This window comes from Schistocerca serialis, chromosome 2 (assembly GCF_023864345.2).
Source record: "Schistocerca serialis cubense isolate TAMUIC-IGC-003099 chromosome 2, iqSchSeri2.2, whole genome shotgun sequence".
NCBI lineage: Eukaryota > Metazoa > Arthropoda > Insecta > Orthoptera > Acrididae > Schistocerca > Schistocerca serialis.
In genome coordinates, this window is record NC_064639.1 from 359,520,333 (window position 1) to 359,535,697 (window position 15,365).

A 15,365-nucleotide genomic window follows, 5' to 3' on the forward strand; every position below is an offset into this window, starting at 1 on the left:
TAGTGCCAGTATTACTTAGAATGTTCCTATACCTCTAAAACTCAAACTGACTTTCCCCCAGGTCAGCTACTACCAGCTTTCTGTAGGTAAACTGTTACCATCTTGCAACCATGACTTATTAAACAAACATTTTGGTAATACTCACACCTGTGATCAAATTTACTTCATTTCCATAACCCTTCTATTTATTCTTTGCGCCTTTGAACCTTCCTTTCTTTGCTTAGAACTTCCTTGCCATCTGTGGTCTTGATGTTCCTGTAGCTGCTGCTTTATCCTCCAGAGTTTTTTTAAAATTATCCTGTAAGCAGCATCTACCTTAACTATAGTTACACATGCTTCTACAGCTTTGCATTTCTCGTTTCGTCATTCTTGTTTTGCCACTTTACAATTGCTGACAGTCTCACTTTTTAGACATATGTATTTCATTTTACAAGTTCCTTTAGCTGTATTTTATATTTTCTACTTTCCTCATTCAAATTTAATATCTCCTGAGTCATCACAGATTTTCTGCTAGGACCTGTCTTTTTATGTAAATCTTCCTTTATTTCATTCACTACTTTATCTCACAAAGCTTCCCATTCCTTTTCTGTTCTATTCATGTTCTATGTTTTGGTTTGTCATTGCCTAATACTATCTTTGAAACCCTGAAAAGTTTCCAGTTGTGTTAACTTATCCAAGTCCCATCTTCTAGCTTCCTACTTTTTTTTACAGTACCTGAACCTTTTGTCTGCAATGTCTGCAACTAATAAATTATTGATTGAGTGCTCAACTGTTCTTGGAACTCTTTTGAAGTTTAAAACATTGCTTCTAATTCTCTGTATACAACAATGCAATCTATCTGAAAACTTCTTCATTACACAATATTCTGTCATTTTTATAAACCAAGTGTTTGCAATTATTAAACCGTGCTCTGTGAAAACTTCTGGTTGGCAGCTTCCCCCTTCTTCCTCCATTTCATGATCTCCTGCTCTTTTTCTTTCTCATCCTCTTCCCACTACTAAATTCTAGCCCCCAAAAATTGTTAAATTTTCTCCTTTCTTAGTATACTGACAAATTTCTTTTATCTCATCATACCCTTTTTAAATATCTTTTTCACCTACAGAGCTAGTAGCATGTATTATTTTACTACTGTGGTGTGTTTCTGTCTATTTTGGTTTGTGATAATCCATTCACTCTGTTCTTCATAATAGTTCACCTAGATGTCTCTCTTCTTGTTCATTATTAGACCTACTCCTTCATTAACCCTATTTGATTTTGTATTGATACCCCCTCACATGGCCAGAAATACTGTTCTTACCACTTCTGCAGTTTGGTATTTTTGACTACATCCAACTTCAACCTGTCCATTTCTCTTTTAAAATGTTTCTAATCTACCTACACCGTTTTATTTATTTTGTTTTAAATGTCTAGTTCCATAGATGAAGTCCATAAATTGAGAAGCAGAGCTCCATGTTCACAGAATATGCCAGCACATGAAATTACAACAGAAAACTAATAACATATTAAATACACTCCTGGAAATTGAAATAAGAACACCGTGAATTCATTGTCCCAGGAAGGGGAAACTTTATTGACACATTCCTGGGGTCAGATACATCACATGGTCACACTGACAGAACCACAGGCACATAGACACAGGCAACAGAGCATGCACAATGTCGGCACTAGTACAGTGTATATCCACCTTTCGCAGCAATGCAGGCTGCTATTCTCCCATGGAGATGATCCTAGAGATGCTGGATGTAGTCCTGTGGAATGGCTTGCCATGCCATTTCCACCTGGCGCCTCAGTTGGACCAGCGTTCGTGCTGGACGTGCAGACCGCGTGAGACGACGCTTCATCCAGTCCCAAACATGCTCAATGGGGGACAGATCCGGAGATCTTGCTGGCCAGGGTAGTTGACTTACACCTTCTAGAGCACGTTGGGTGGCATGGGATACATGCGGACGTGCATTGTCCTGTTGGAACAGCAAGTTCCCTTGCCGGTCTAGGAAGGGTAGAACGATGGGTTCGATGACGGTTTGGATGTACCGTGCACTATTCAGTGTCCCCTCGACGATCACCAGTGGTGTACGGCCAGTGTAGGAGATCGCTCCCCACGCCATGATGCCGGGTGTTGGCCCTGTGTGCCTCGGTCGTATGCAGTCCTGATTGTGGCGCTCACCTGCACGGCGCCAAACACGCATACGACCATCATTGGCACCAAGGCAGAAGCGACTCTCATCGCTGAAGACGACACGTCTCCATTCGTCCCTCCATTCACGCCTGTCGCGACACCACTGGAGGCAGGCTGCACGATGTTGGGGCGTGAGCGGAAGACGGCCTAATGGTGTGCGGGACCATAGCCCAGCTTCATGGAGACGGTTGCGAATGGTCCTCGCCGATACCCCAGGAGCAACAGTGTCCCTAATTTGCTGGGAAGTGGCGGTGCGGTTCCCTACGGCACTGCGTAGGATCCTACAGTCTTGGCGTGCATCCGTGCGTCGCTGCGGTCCAGTCCCAGGTCGACGGGCACGTGCACCTTCCGCCGACCACTGGCGACAACATCGATGTACTGTGGAGACCTCACGCCCCGCGTGTTGAGCAATTCGGCGGTACGTCCACCCGGCCTCCCGCATGCCCACTATACGCCCTCGCTCAAAGTCCGTCAACTGCACATACGGTTCATGTCCACGCTGTCGCGGCATGCTACCAGTATTAAAGACTGCGATGGAGCTCCGTATGCCACGGCAAACTGGCTGACACTGACGGCGGCGGTGCACAAATGCTGCGCAGCTAGCGCCATTCGACGGCCAACACCGCGGTTCCTGGTGTGTCCGCTGTGCCGTGCGTGTGATCATTGCTTGTACAGCCCTCTTGCAGTGGCCGGAGCAAGTATGGTGGGTCTGACACACCGGTGTCAATGTGTTCTTTTTTCCATTTCCAGGAGTGTAAAATGTTTATGAATCCAATAAAGATTTCAAGCTGTAAGTTTATGTAAACAAAAATATAACCCAGGAATCAGCTTATGTTTTCAAGGATCTCTGTGACAGAATAGAAGGAATGACCATGGGGAAACTCTTTAGTTTGGATTTGAAAGTGCGTGGATTACTGGTAAGATTTTTTAATTCTTGTGGTAGCTTGCTGAAAATGGATGTAGCAGAATACTGCACACCTTTCTGCGAAAGAGTCAAGGAGGTATGATCCAAATGCATTGGATTTCTGCCTAGTATTAACTGAGTGAAAGCTGCTAATTCTTGGGAATGAGCTGAAATTGTCAATAAGAAATGACAGTAAAGAATATATATAATGAGAGGCCAGTGTCAGAATACCCAGACTAATGAACAGGGGTCAACGAGAGGTTTGTAAACTTATACCATTTATTGCCCAAACCATCCATTTCTGAGTCAAAAATACCCTTTGATAAAAGGAAGAGTTGCCCCAAAATATAATGACATACAATCATAACTGAATGAAAATAAACAAAATAGATAACTTTTTGTGTTGAACTATCACTTACTTCAGGTACTGTTCTAAATTGTAAAAGTGGCAGTATTAATTCTTTGGACAAGATCCTGAACTTGGGCTTTCCATGACAGTGTACTATCTATCTGAGCACCTAGAAATTTGAACTGTTAAGTATCACTAATCATATGCCTATTCTGTGTAGTTTAAAAACATCAGATTTGGTTGAACTGTGTTTTGGAAACTGTATAAACGTAGTCTTACTGTGATTTAGCATTAGTTTATTTTCTCTGCAAACCATGAACTCATGTCTTGGACTGCACTATTTCAAACAGTGCCAACATTGCACAAAATGTCTTTTATTACCAAGGTAGTATTGTCAGCAAGCAGAAATAGTTTAGAATCACTTGTAATACTACAAGGCATATCCTTTATATAAATAGGGAGCAGGAGTGGCCCCACTCTGATCGCTGGGGCAACCCACATTTAACTGTGCTCCTTCAGACCCCACTAACCATTCTCAGTACTATGGAGAATGACCTTTTTCTGTCTGTTCTTGAAGTAAGAGGTGAAACAAATGTAAGCTACTCCCCTAATTCCATAATGGTCCAACTTCTGGAGCAATATTTTGTGATCAACACAATCAAATGCCTTAGTTAAATCAAAAAATATGACTAGCATTTGAAACCTTTTGTTTAATCCATTCAGTACCTCACAGAGAAAAGAGAATATTGCATTTTCAATTGTTAAACTACTTCTAAAATTAAATTGTACATTTGACAGCAAATTGTATGAAGTGAAATGATCATTTATCCTTACATATACAACTTTTTCAATAGCTTCACCAAACACTGATGGCATAGAAAAGGGCCTAAAATTGACTACATTATCCCTTTCCCATTTTATAAAGTGGTTTTGCTACTGAATACTTTAATTGTTCAGGAAATTGACCATTCCTAAAGGGAAAATTACAAATATGGCTAAGCGCAGGGCTAACATGTACAACTTAGTACTTTAGTAATCTGCTAGATACTCCATCATATCCTTGACAGTCCTTAGTCTTTAGTGATTTAATTATTAACTCAATCTCCTCCTTGTCAGTATCACAGAGGAGTATTTCAGATACCAGTCTTGGAAAGTCATTTTCTAAGAGTGTTATATGATTCCCTGTAGAAACTAAGTTTTATTTATTTCACCAGCTATGTTCAAAATGTGACTGTTAAATAGTGTACCCATGTCTAACTTATGAGTAACAGAAATATTTTCACTATATACTGACTTTATATGATCAACCTTTTGGTTCTGACCAAACACTTCCTTCAGAACTAACCGTATGGATTTCATTTTATCCTGTGAATTAGGTATTCTATTTGCCTACCTAATAACATTTTTAAGCATCTTACAATACTGTTTGTAATGGACTACTATAGCTCAATTGTCATGAATCTGTCTGTCTAAGTTTGTGGTAAGTTTCCATGGGACCAAACTGCCGAGGTCATCAGTCCCTAGGCTTACACACTACTTAATCTAACTCAAACTAACTTACACTAAGGACAAAACAGACACACACAAACACACACACACACACACACACACACACACACACACACACACACACATGCCCGAGGCAGGACTCAAATCTCCGGCGGGGGGAGCCACGCTAACCGTGGCAAGGCGTCTCTTCTTCATGACAACCTTATCCCACTAGTCAGCCACTCAGGCTGTCTTTTACTAATAGTACCCTGTTTAAAACATTCTAATGGAAAGCAGCTTTCAAAGAGCATGATAATTGTGTCAAGGGAAGCATTATATTTTTGATCTATGTTAGCAGCACTATAAACATCCTGTCATCTTGTTTCTTAACGAGATTTAAAAAATTCTCTATTGCCATTGGATTAACTTTTCTACTTAGTTTGTAATTATATATAACCTTTGTTTGAGTACAAAAACGTTTTACTGTTAAAATTTGTGCATTGTGGTCTGAAAGGCCATTCACCCTTTTAAGGAATCAAAACGTTCCTTGCTCTGACCTGTGGGACTTCAGATTTGTTTTTTCTTCTTACAACATCCTCCTTAGAGAATCAAATGAGGGGCTGTTTTACCTCCAAAATAATTTATTTCAGCAGATGCCATCATCATTAAACAATGCAGTGGAGCTGCACACCCTCAGGAAATTTAACAGCTGTGTTTTATCCTTGCATTCAGCCCTGCTACATTATTACCAAAGCAACATGATATTGGCTAATGTTAAAAGGCTAGATGGGCCTGGTATCAGGGCTGATGCCTCTGCATTTAATGAAAATGCTGCTGTCTCCATGTGCCATAGTCCACAATTCATTCCTTTTATATAAAGGAATTCCACTGTACAAGTTTACAAACATATGAATCATTACACTTACGTCACTGCAAACATTATACATGTGAGTGACATATCCTCAGATAATCACCCATGTACTTCCTGCAACACAAGATTTTAAGTGAAACAAACTTATGGCAACCAATCATATCAGAAGAAATTGTGACAAACCAGCGGCTTGGCTGATCTGTTGAGCACTATACAGAGGCAAGTGGTGGAGAACTGGTTTTTTTGTTGTGTATTGCTGGGCTAGGTGAATTGGGGAAGTTGAACAGAGATGTAGCATGAGTAAAGTGGCTGAGTACTGGCTTGTCCACAGACAGAGCATGATACTGGGGAAAGCCTGAGGAAAATGTGCCTGGTGACAAAGGGGGTGAATGTCAATGTGGCCTGGCAACTGATGTGTTTCAATAAAAGTATTGTTCATGTACTAAAATAGCCAAAACTGCCTACAGTTAAGGTAAAGATAATATAAGGACATTTCTGGAATTTTTGGAATCCCTAGAGCACAATAAAATTATTACCAAATTTAATGACAGCTTATTTGGATGTCATTAAAGTTTAAATGTTTGTTTATTTATAATACATAACATTGATTAGCAGACATAATATAAAGCAAAATGTTAAATTATTTATTATTTTTAATTAAGCTGTGATACAACAGAATTCTGCATACAAACACTATTATTTAGCTTCAACATGTTGACATTGCAGTAGAGATTAAGATATAATATTTACTTAAGTATGATTTGCAATGTTCATAAAAAAAAGAAATGACCTTTGACTTTCAAAATGCCACAGTGACGAACAGAATACAGTTGTGTATTTGACTAGATTTTGAGATTTCATTTCTGAACAAAAGTAAAATAATAAATTAAAAGGATAAAGTAGAGACATTTAGTTATAGTATAAGATGTATATATATGTGATTTAAAAAATTAATTTTCATAATGTATACAAAACAGTGTAACATGTATTTTCCATAAGGAGGACCAGGGAAAGTAACAGACTTGACAGCAGTAGATGGTCTTGTGACCGAGCTCTGGAGTAGGCAAGCAGAGTGGTCTTTTGACACTGTCGTTGGTGTAGTGAATACAGTTTTCTGATCATTGTCACTGGAACAGCGAAGGTTTTTGTTGGCAAGATTGGGCGGTTGACAAGCCGCTTGTGATAAAGTGGTTCAGGATAGTGGTAGTACAGATTTGTTGTGATTGTAATTGACTGCATTAGGATATTAAAGTATAAAGAGGGATGGGTGCCAGAAAGTAAACTGAATTCATTCATAAAGACAGTAAGTGAGAAACCAGTTGGTGAAATAAAATCTGGTTTTGATTATGAATTTGAAGAGATAAAATCTAAAATTGGAAAGAATAGTGAGGAGCTGGGAAATATAATCAGTGCTGTGTATAATAAATTGATCAGCTGGAAAATAAATTTGCAGAAGTAGAAAATAAGCTTTAAAATAATGTTAAAAGGGTTGCAGAACTCTCTAAGAGAGTAGAGGGATGGAAATAGTGTTATGAGAAAAAACAGAAGCTGTGCAAAGTAACCTTGTGGGGAAAATTCAGGTGCAGGTACAAAACTGTACATTACTTGAAAGACAGACAGAGGCAGAAATTAAATTAATCGAAGTGGGAATTTCTGACTTTCATAAGAGTATCTGCAATAATAAAAGGGAACTAGAAGGGGAAATTAATGTATTGAGGGAAACAATTATGAATGCAGCAGCAGGGAATGGAAATGTGTTGTTGAGACGTTCTTTGGGACATGGATATCAGTCAAAACTATTTAGTGGGGAAAGTAAGTACCATGCAGTTGGCTTTTTGGCTGCATGCAGTGATGACTTTGTGACAGGAAAGAGTGATGTGGCAGGAATAAAATTTGTTTGAAGGGGGTGCTTAAACATGGGCAGCCAAAATGCAGATAAGGTGTGTGATCTTTTAAAATTTGTTCTTGAATAAATATGGGGGTCAGGCAAAACAACTAAGATTGCAGAATGACTTTTTGAATGGACTTAGTTATAAGAGTGGAAAGAAGAGTTTGAGAGAGGTTTTTTTTTGTTAGAGAACTAAATAAATTACATTGCTTGGATAGACCACTGGGTGTGCTAACAGAAATTTCAATAGTAAAGAAAAGGTTAACAGAGCACTTGCAGTGGGATTTGATTCATAGTGAAACAAAGTCAGTGGAGGAATTTCTAAATTTTGTGGAGAAGATTGACAGGGTTTTTGTTATAGACCTAAATACATGGAACAGAGGGAGAACGAATGGCAGGTACTGTGAAAGGGTAAATAGTAAAAAGGAGTACAGTAATAAATCACAGTAATTAATCACAATAACAGGCCGAGAGAGGATATAAATGGTCAAAATAATCAGGATAGAGATTGGAGAAGCAGGCCTCAAAAGGATAACAGAAATTTTGGGGGGAGAAGGGACAGTTTTGATCAGAGGAGTGATAGGGAAGGTATGAGAATAGACAAATTGCCAGATGCAAACGGACAGGATAGGCAGTCAAAAAACTTAATGTCTGCATGGGGAATGGTAATTATGATGTGAACAGCACCAGACAAGGACATGATGGGATGAGGAATAAAATTAGCAAGGAAAATAAAGAAATTGATAAGTGTCATATGAATGCTGTCTTAAGTAATCAAAAGTTTTGGGGAGGATTTAATAATCACAGAAACAGAGATAAAAAGAGAAAATGGCACAAAGGTCAATACCAGTAATAGAACAATACAATTTTAGCATTGATGAGATTATTTAAGAGAGAAACAAAATCAGAGGACAATATTGGTTTAAGTGCAACAAAATTCATTGACATATCAGAGACAGATGTTGTAGTTTCATCAAAAGGGGGAACAGAAGTGGATATGGAAACAAGGGCCAATGTTCACAGTAATAATGAGTGTGATGAAGAAAGGAAAGGAAGAAAGGAAAGAGTCTACAGTGAATTACAGGGAGAATTATGCTGAAAGTAAAGAAAGGATTATTCATTGTAGTGTAAAGGGTGTGGTGTCTGTGATAATGTAGCAGATGTGGATGAATTATTTGTTGATAATGTTGATGTGCCTGTGGTTGCAGGTGATAATTATGGTTATGAGTTAATTGTAGAAATGGAAATGTGTGATCATATGGAAACTGCTATAGTTTGCCCTGAGGATAAAACTGAAACCTATGCTTCCTTAAATGGCGAGCATGCAAGCCTGAATGATGTCAATTGATGGACAGGAGGAGGCTGATTGTGATTAAAATGATCATATGCGGAATTACACAAAGCATTGTTGCCTGAAGAATGGGATGAATTAAAATTTAAAACTGCCAATAAATAGGAGGAACAAAGTGTAGAAGAGACTGTTTCAAGTGCCATTAAGGATCTTTTTGAAGTGGATAGTGATGTGGATTTTGGAGGCAGATGTAAAGGTATTTGGATTATGTAGGAAGAAAGCAGAAGTGAAATAGAAGGTGATTTATTATTGAACAGAGCTGAAGCAGTCAATAATTTATATCAATGTGGGAGGAATTGCAGATGTAGCCTTATTAAACTCTGGCTCAAGTTTATCTCCAATTTTTGAATCTTTTTGGCAACAAATTAAATGTTTAAGGTTAATAGAACTATCAGTTACAGGAGTAAGGATTAAGACAACAACTGGAGCATCTGGTAAGCCCATCAGCAAAGAAATATCATTGGTATTTGAAATTAGTGATTATTTTTTAATATAAATTGTTATGTGACAAAGGGTTTGGCACTGAATATAATTTTGGGTATGGATTTCTTGTACAAACATGACTGTAGCACTTTTGTGAAGGACAGAGTGGTGGAATTTTATGCAGGTGGAAACAGAAAGAGAACAAAATTTAAAGAACTGAAAGGAGGCAAGTCAAGGCTCATTTACAAAGGATAGATTAGATATGTTATGAAATGTGTACTGAACAAGTAATATATGACAAAATAAATGAAATGGGTCATTTAAATGAGGAAAAGAGGATGCAGATTCCAGATTTTGTTGTGTAAGTATAAATATATTATTATGAGAAGATATGTTAAAGGTACAGACAAAATGGGGCTGATGCCTTGTCAAGGTTACCACTGGTTGGGGAAGAAAGTAAAGGGAATGGAGTAGAGAAAGAACTACAAATACTGTACATGAAATAAGTGAGTGGAGAGAATAAGACCAAATACATCTGTAAGGACTTGAGGAGACCAAACATTGAAGTTAATTAAAATCAACTTTGAAATTAAAGGACATAAGAAAATTGCTCAATTTTATATAATTTTTAAGGGGATTTTATTTAGGTATAGAAGTTTTGGCAAAGAGGAGTGGAAAATGTAAAATGCAGGCAAGCATCTGGAAACATTAATAAAATGGCTTCTTGTGACAGATGTCAAAAAGTAAAGTATAATTCTGCTGCAGTACAAGGAGACTTGCAGAACATTATTCATAACAAGAATAGTGAACTGCTGGCTATCAATCTGTTTGGGAGACTACCAGCATTTTGAGTGGTGTGTGAAGTATGTTCTTTAAACACTTTATGTGTAAGGCTGCATCCACTAAAAAAGGCTACCAGCCAGAGTATAATTAACAGATAAAAATCTAATAGTCATGGGGGACTGGAATGCAGTTATAGGGGAAGTAGTAGATGAAAAGGTTACAGGAGACTATGGGCTTGGGACAAGGAATGAGAGAGGAGGAAGACTAATGGAGTTCTGTAACAAATTTCAGCTAGTAATAGCGAATACTCTGTTCAAGAATCACAAGAGGAGGAGGTATAATTGGAAAAGATCAGGTGACATGGGAAGATTTCAGTTAGATTACATCATGGGCAGACAGAGATTCTGAAATCAGATACTGGAGTGTAAGGCATACCCAGGAGCAGGTATAGACTCAGATCACACTGTAGTAGTGATGAAGAGTAGGCTGAAGTTCAAGAGATTAGTCAGGAAGCATCAATATGCAAGGAAGTGGGATACAGAAGTGATAAGGGATGAGGAGACAACACTTGAAATTCTCTAAGGCTTTAGATACAGCAGTAAAGAACAGCTCAGTAGGCATTACAGTTGAAGAGGAATGGGTAACTCTAAAAAGGGCAATCACAGAAGTTGGAAAGGAAAACATAGGTACAAAGAAGTTAACCATAAAGAAACCTTGGGTAACAGAAGAAATACTTCAGTTGATTGATGAAAGGAGGAAGTACAAAAATGTTCAAGGAATTTTAGGAATACAGAAATACAAGTCGCAGAGGAAGGAAATAAATAGAAAGTGCAGGGAAGCTAAGATGAAATGGGTGCATGAAAAATGTGAGGAAATAGAAAAAGAAATGATTTTTGGAAGGACTGACTCAGCATACAACAAAGTCAAAACAACCTTCGGTGGCACAAAAAAGCAAGGGTGGTAACATTAACAGTGCAACAGGAATTCCACTGTTAAATGCGGAAGAGAGAGAGGATAGGTGGAAAGAGTACATTGAATGCCTATGTGAGGGGGAGATTTGTCAGATGTGATAGAAGAAGAAACAGGAGTTGATTTAGAAGAAATAGGTGATCCAGTATTAGAATCAGAATTTAAGAGCACTTTGGAAGACTTGAAATCAACTAAGACAGAAGGGATATATAATATTCCATCTGAATTTCTAAAATCATTGGAAGAAGTGGAAACAAAACAACTATTGATATTGGCATGTAGAATGTATGAGTCTGGGACATACCATCTGACTTTTGGAAAAATATCATCCATACAATTACGAAGACTGCAAGAGCTGACAAGTGCAAGAATTACTGCACAATCAGCTTAACAGCTCAAGCATCCAAGTTGCTGACAAGAATAATATCCAGAAGAATGGAAAAGAAAATTGTGGATGTGCTTGATGATGATTAGTTTTGCTGTAGAAAAGGTAAAGGCACCAGAAAGGCAATTCTGATGTCATGGTTGATAATGGAAGTAAGACTAAAGAAAAATCAAGACACGTTCATAGGATTTGTTGACCTGAAAAAAGGGTTCAACAGTGTAAAATGGTGCAAGATGTTCGACATTCTGAGAAAAATTGGGGTAAGCTACAGGGAGAGACGGGTAATATAGAATATGTACAAGAGCCAAGAAGGAATAAAAGGGATGGACGACCAAAAACGAACTGCTAATATTAAAAGGGGTGTAAGACAGGGATGTAGTCTTTCCCCCCTACTGTTCAATCGTACATTGAAGAAGCAATGATGGAAGTAAAAGAAAGCTTCCAGAGTGGAATTAAAATTTAAAGTGAAAGGATATCAGTGATAGGATTTGCTGATGACATTGCTATCCTGAGTGCAGGTGAAGAAGAATTACATGATATGCTGAATGGAATGAGCAATTTAATGAGTACAGAATATGGGTTAAGACTAAATCAAAGAAAGACTAAAGTAATGAGAAGTAGGAGAAATGAGAATAGTAAGAAATTTAGCATCAGGATGGACGGTCACAAAGTAGATGAAGTTAAAGAATTCTGCTACCTGGGCAGCAAAATAATCAATGACAGACAGAGCAAGGAGGACATCAAAAGCTGACTAGCCATGGCAAAAACGGCATTTCTGGTCAAGAGAAGTCTAATAGTATCAAACATAGACCTTAATTTGAGGAGGAAATTTCTGAGGATGTACGTCTGGAGTACAGCATTGTATGGTAGTGAAACATGGACTGTGGGAAAACCGGAACAGACGAGAATTGAAGCATTTGAGATGTGGTACTACAGGTGAATGCTGAAAATTAGATGGACTGAAAATGTAAGGAATGAGGAGGTTCTGCACAGAATAGGAGAGGAAAGGAATATGCGGAAAACACTGACAAAGAGGAGGGACAGGATGATAGGACATCTGTTAAGAAGTCAGGGAATTGCTTCCATGGTAGCAGAGGGAGCTGTAGAGGGGAAAAACTATACAGGAAGACAGAGCAAATAATTGAGTACATAGGTTGCAAGTGCTACTCTGAGATGAAGAGGTTGGTTGGCAAAAGGGAGGAATTTGTGGTGGGCCGTATCAAACCAGTGAAAAGACTGATGAACCCCCCCCCCCCCCCCCCCCCCCGCCAAAAAAAAAAAAAAAAAAAAAAAAGGGCCTTATGCAGACTGAAGACAACGAGGACTGGAATTAACACTATCAACTAGCAATGAATAGTGTCAACCAAAGTCAGTTTTCTCTTGTGTGATTTAAGTGTTATGAGATCATATGATTCTAGAGTAAGAAACAAAAGCGTGGATAAACTGCGTTACATATAAGGTGATGGACAGGCTGGCTAATAGTCTAATACACAACAACAATATTAGCACACACCTTTGTGGGCCAGTTAATAAGTAATCACTTGGAATTTTAACTGAGGAGTGTATTCTCTGTGCTACTTTGTCTCAAATGTGATGGGCAAAATTGACACAAAATGGTGGTAAGTGGGGGGGGGGGGGGGGGGGGGGGGGAAGGGAAGGCCATTCAGCCGTCTGTTGAGTGCTATATGGAGGCAAGCAGTGGAGAACTGGTTTTTTGTTGTATATGGCAAGGCTAGGTGAATCGAGAAGGCTGGCCAGAGCTGCAGCAGGAGTAAAACGACTGAGGACAGGTTTATCTGTGGACAGAACATGGCACTGGGGAAAGCCCAAAGCTAACACACCTGGCAGCAAAGGAGGTGAATGCCAAGGTGGTCTGGCAACTGAATGTGTTGCATTAAAAGTATGGCATATCCACTAAAATAGCGAAAACTGCCTACAGTTGCAGTACAGAAAATGAAAGGACATTTCTGGAGCCCCACCCATACACTGCTATCCTTTACCTTCCCTGCCCTCTCCAGATTGTTGCTTCCACTACATGTGACAGTTGCATTCTGATCTGAGCTGCTAGATTTGAGATCATGTGTGTGTGAGATGTACTAGGTGTTGTAAATAAATGGTGTGTGTTTCCCTTTCTTTGTCTGATGAACGCTATGGTCAAAACCTAATGTGGAAGTGTCTTTCAATTCTGCCTGTCTACAACTTAATGCATTATCTTCATGGTAGTACTCTATCTTTTCCTTACATTGTTGACCTCGAAACCTGTAGTTTCCATTGTTTGTTAAAATTATTACCATATTTATATGGCTCTGATTTAGAAGTCATTAAAGTTTAAATGTTTATTTATTTATAACACGTAATAAGTGTTAGCAGGCTTCTTATTAACACATATGACACACAAACAAATAGGGTTGACATCGGTTATATGATAAGCAAGCTCGTTGTGCAATATGCACAAAAACAAATTGTTAAATTATTTATAATTTTGAATTAAGCTGTGATACAACAGAATTCTGCACACAAAGACTATTATTTAGCTTCAGCATGTTGATGTTGCAGTAGGGAGTATGATGTAATAATTTATGTAAGTATGATTTATTATGTTCATAAAAAAAAAAAAAAAAAAAACAATTAAGGAATGTGCTTTGAGTCTCATGGTGCCACAGTAGAATACAGACATGTACTTGACTAGCTATTGTAATTTCCTTTCTGAACAAAAGTAAAATAATAAATTAAAAGGATAAAGTGTAGACATTTAGTTATTGGATAAGATTTAAATAAATGTACATTTAAGAATATGTTAACTGAATTTTCATAATGTATACAAAACAGTGTAAAGTGCATATCTGATAAGGTGGGCCAGGGAAAATAACAGACTTGACTGCAGCAGTTGATCATGTGACCAAGCTCTGGAGTAGGCAGGAAGAGTGGTTTTTTGTTGCTGTCATTGTTGGAGTGAATATGGTTTGCCGATTATTGTCGTTGAAGAGTGGAGGTCTGTGTCGGTAAGACCGGGAGATCAATGAGCCATTTGTGATTAAGTGGTTCAGCATAGTGGTAGTATGGACTTGTCGCAATTATAGGTGACTACATTGGGACATTAAAATAGTAAGCAAGTAAATATTAGTGCTGAGTTCAGTGTCAAGAGTTAATCTGATTTGTAACGAGTTTCAGTGGAATTTAGAAAACACTACAAAATGTTTAAATTGTGTTACATGTACTACAAACTGACACTTGTTAGCATTCAGAACATTTATTCAGTGTCTTGCTAGCTGTGCTCTGCTCTGTACACTGACTCATGAAAGTATCTGCTGCAAGTCTACTTTGAAATGTATGGCCACCTTTTTGTAATGTTTCCTTTGTTTGATTCTTTGCTTGCAAGTAAATTTGCAAATTGAATTTAAACCAATGCATTAGCGATCTCATTCTCTGCCAGGTTTGTATCTAGAAGTCTCAAAGTGCTCAAAAACATAACTGGACTAATATTTTTCCCCATATTTATAACTGTGTTTTACTGATTGCAACATTTTTGCCAGCAGTTACCAGTGATTCTAAGAATATTCAAACTATTTTATTCACAGTATTTGACACAATTATTTTAAAAGTCCAGATAATTAATTCTGTTCAGTGATTAACATCTATTCTGTGTAATTATATGTAGAATATTTGAAGTTGTTCAACACTGGACAAAATTATTGAGGCTTTTAAAAAAACTATGATGGAAGACTATGCATAAAATAGTTTGAGTAATGGTGTCTATTTTTTTTACCATAAAATCCAT

The 15,365-nt window shown here is 38.1% G+C and overlaps 1 protein-coding gene across 1 annotated transcript in view; it reads right to left on the reverse strand.

Moving 5' to 3' along the window:
- Positions 1-15,365, reverse strand: part of LOC126457178 (uncharacterized) — a 175,628-nt gene that overhangs the window by 7,815 nt on the left and 152,448 nt on the right. The window lies entirely within an intron of this gene.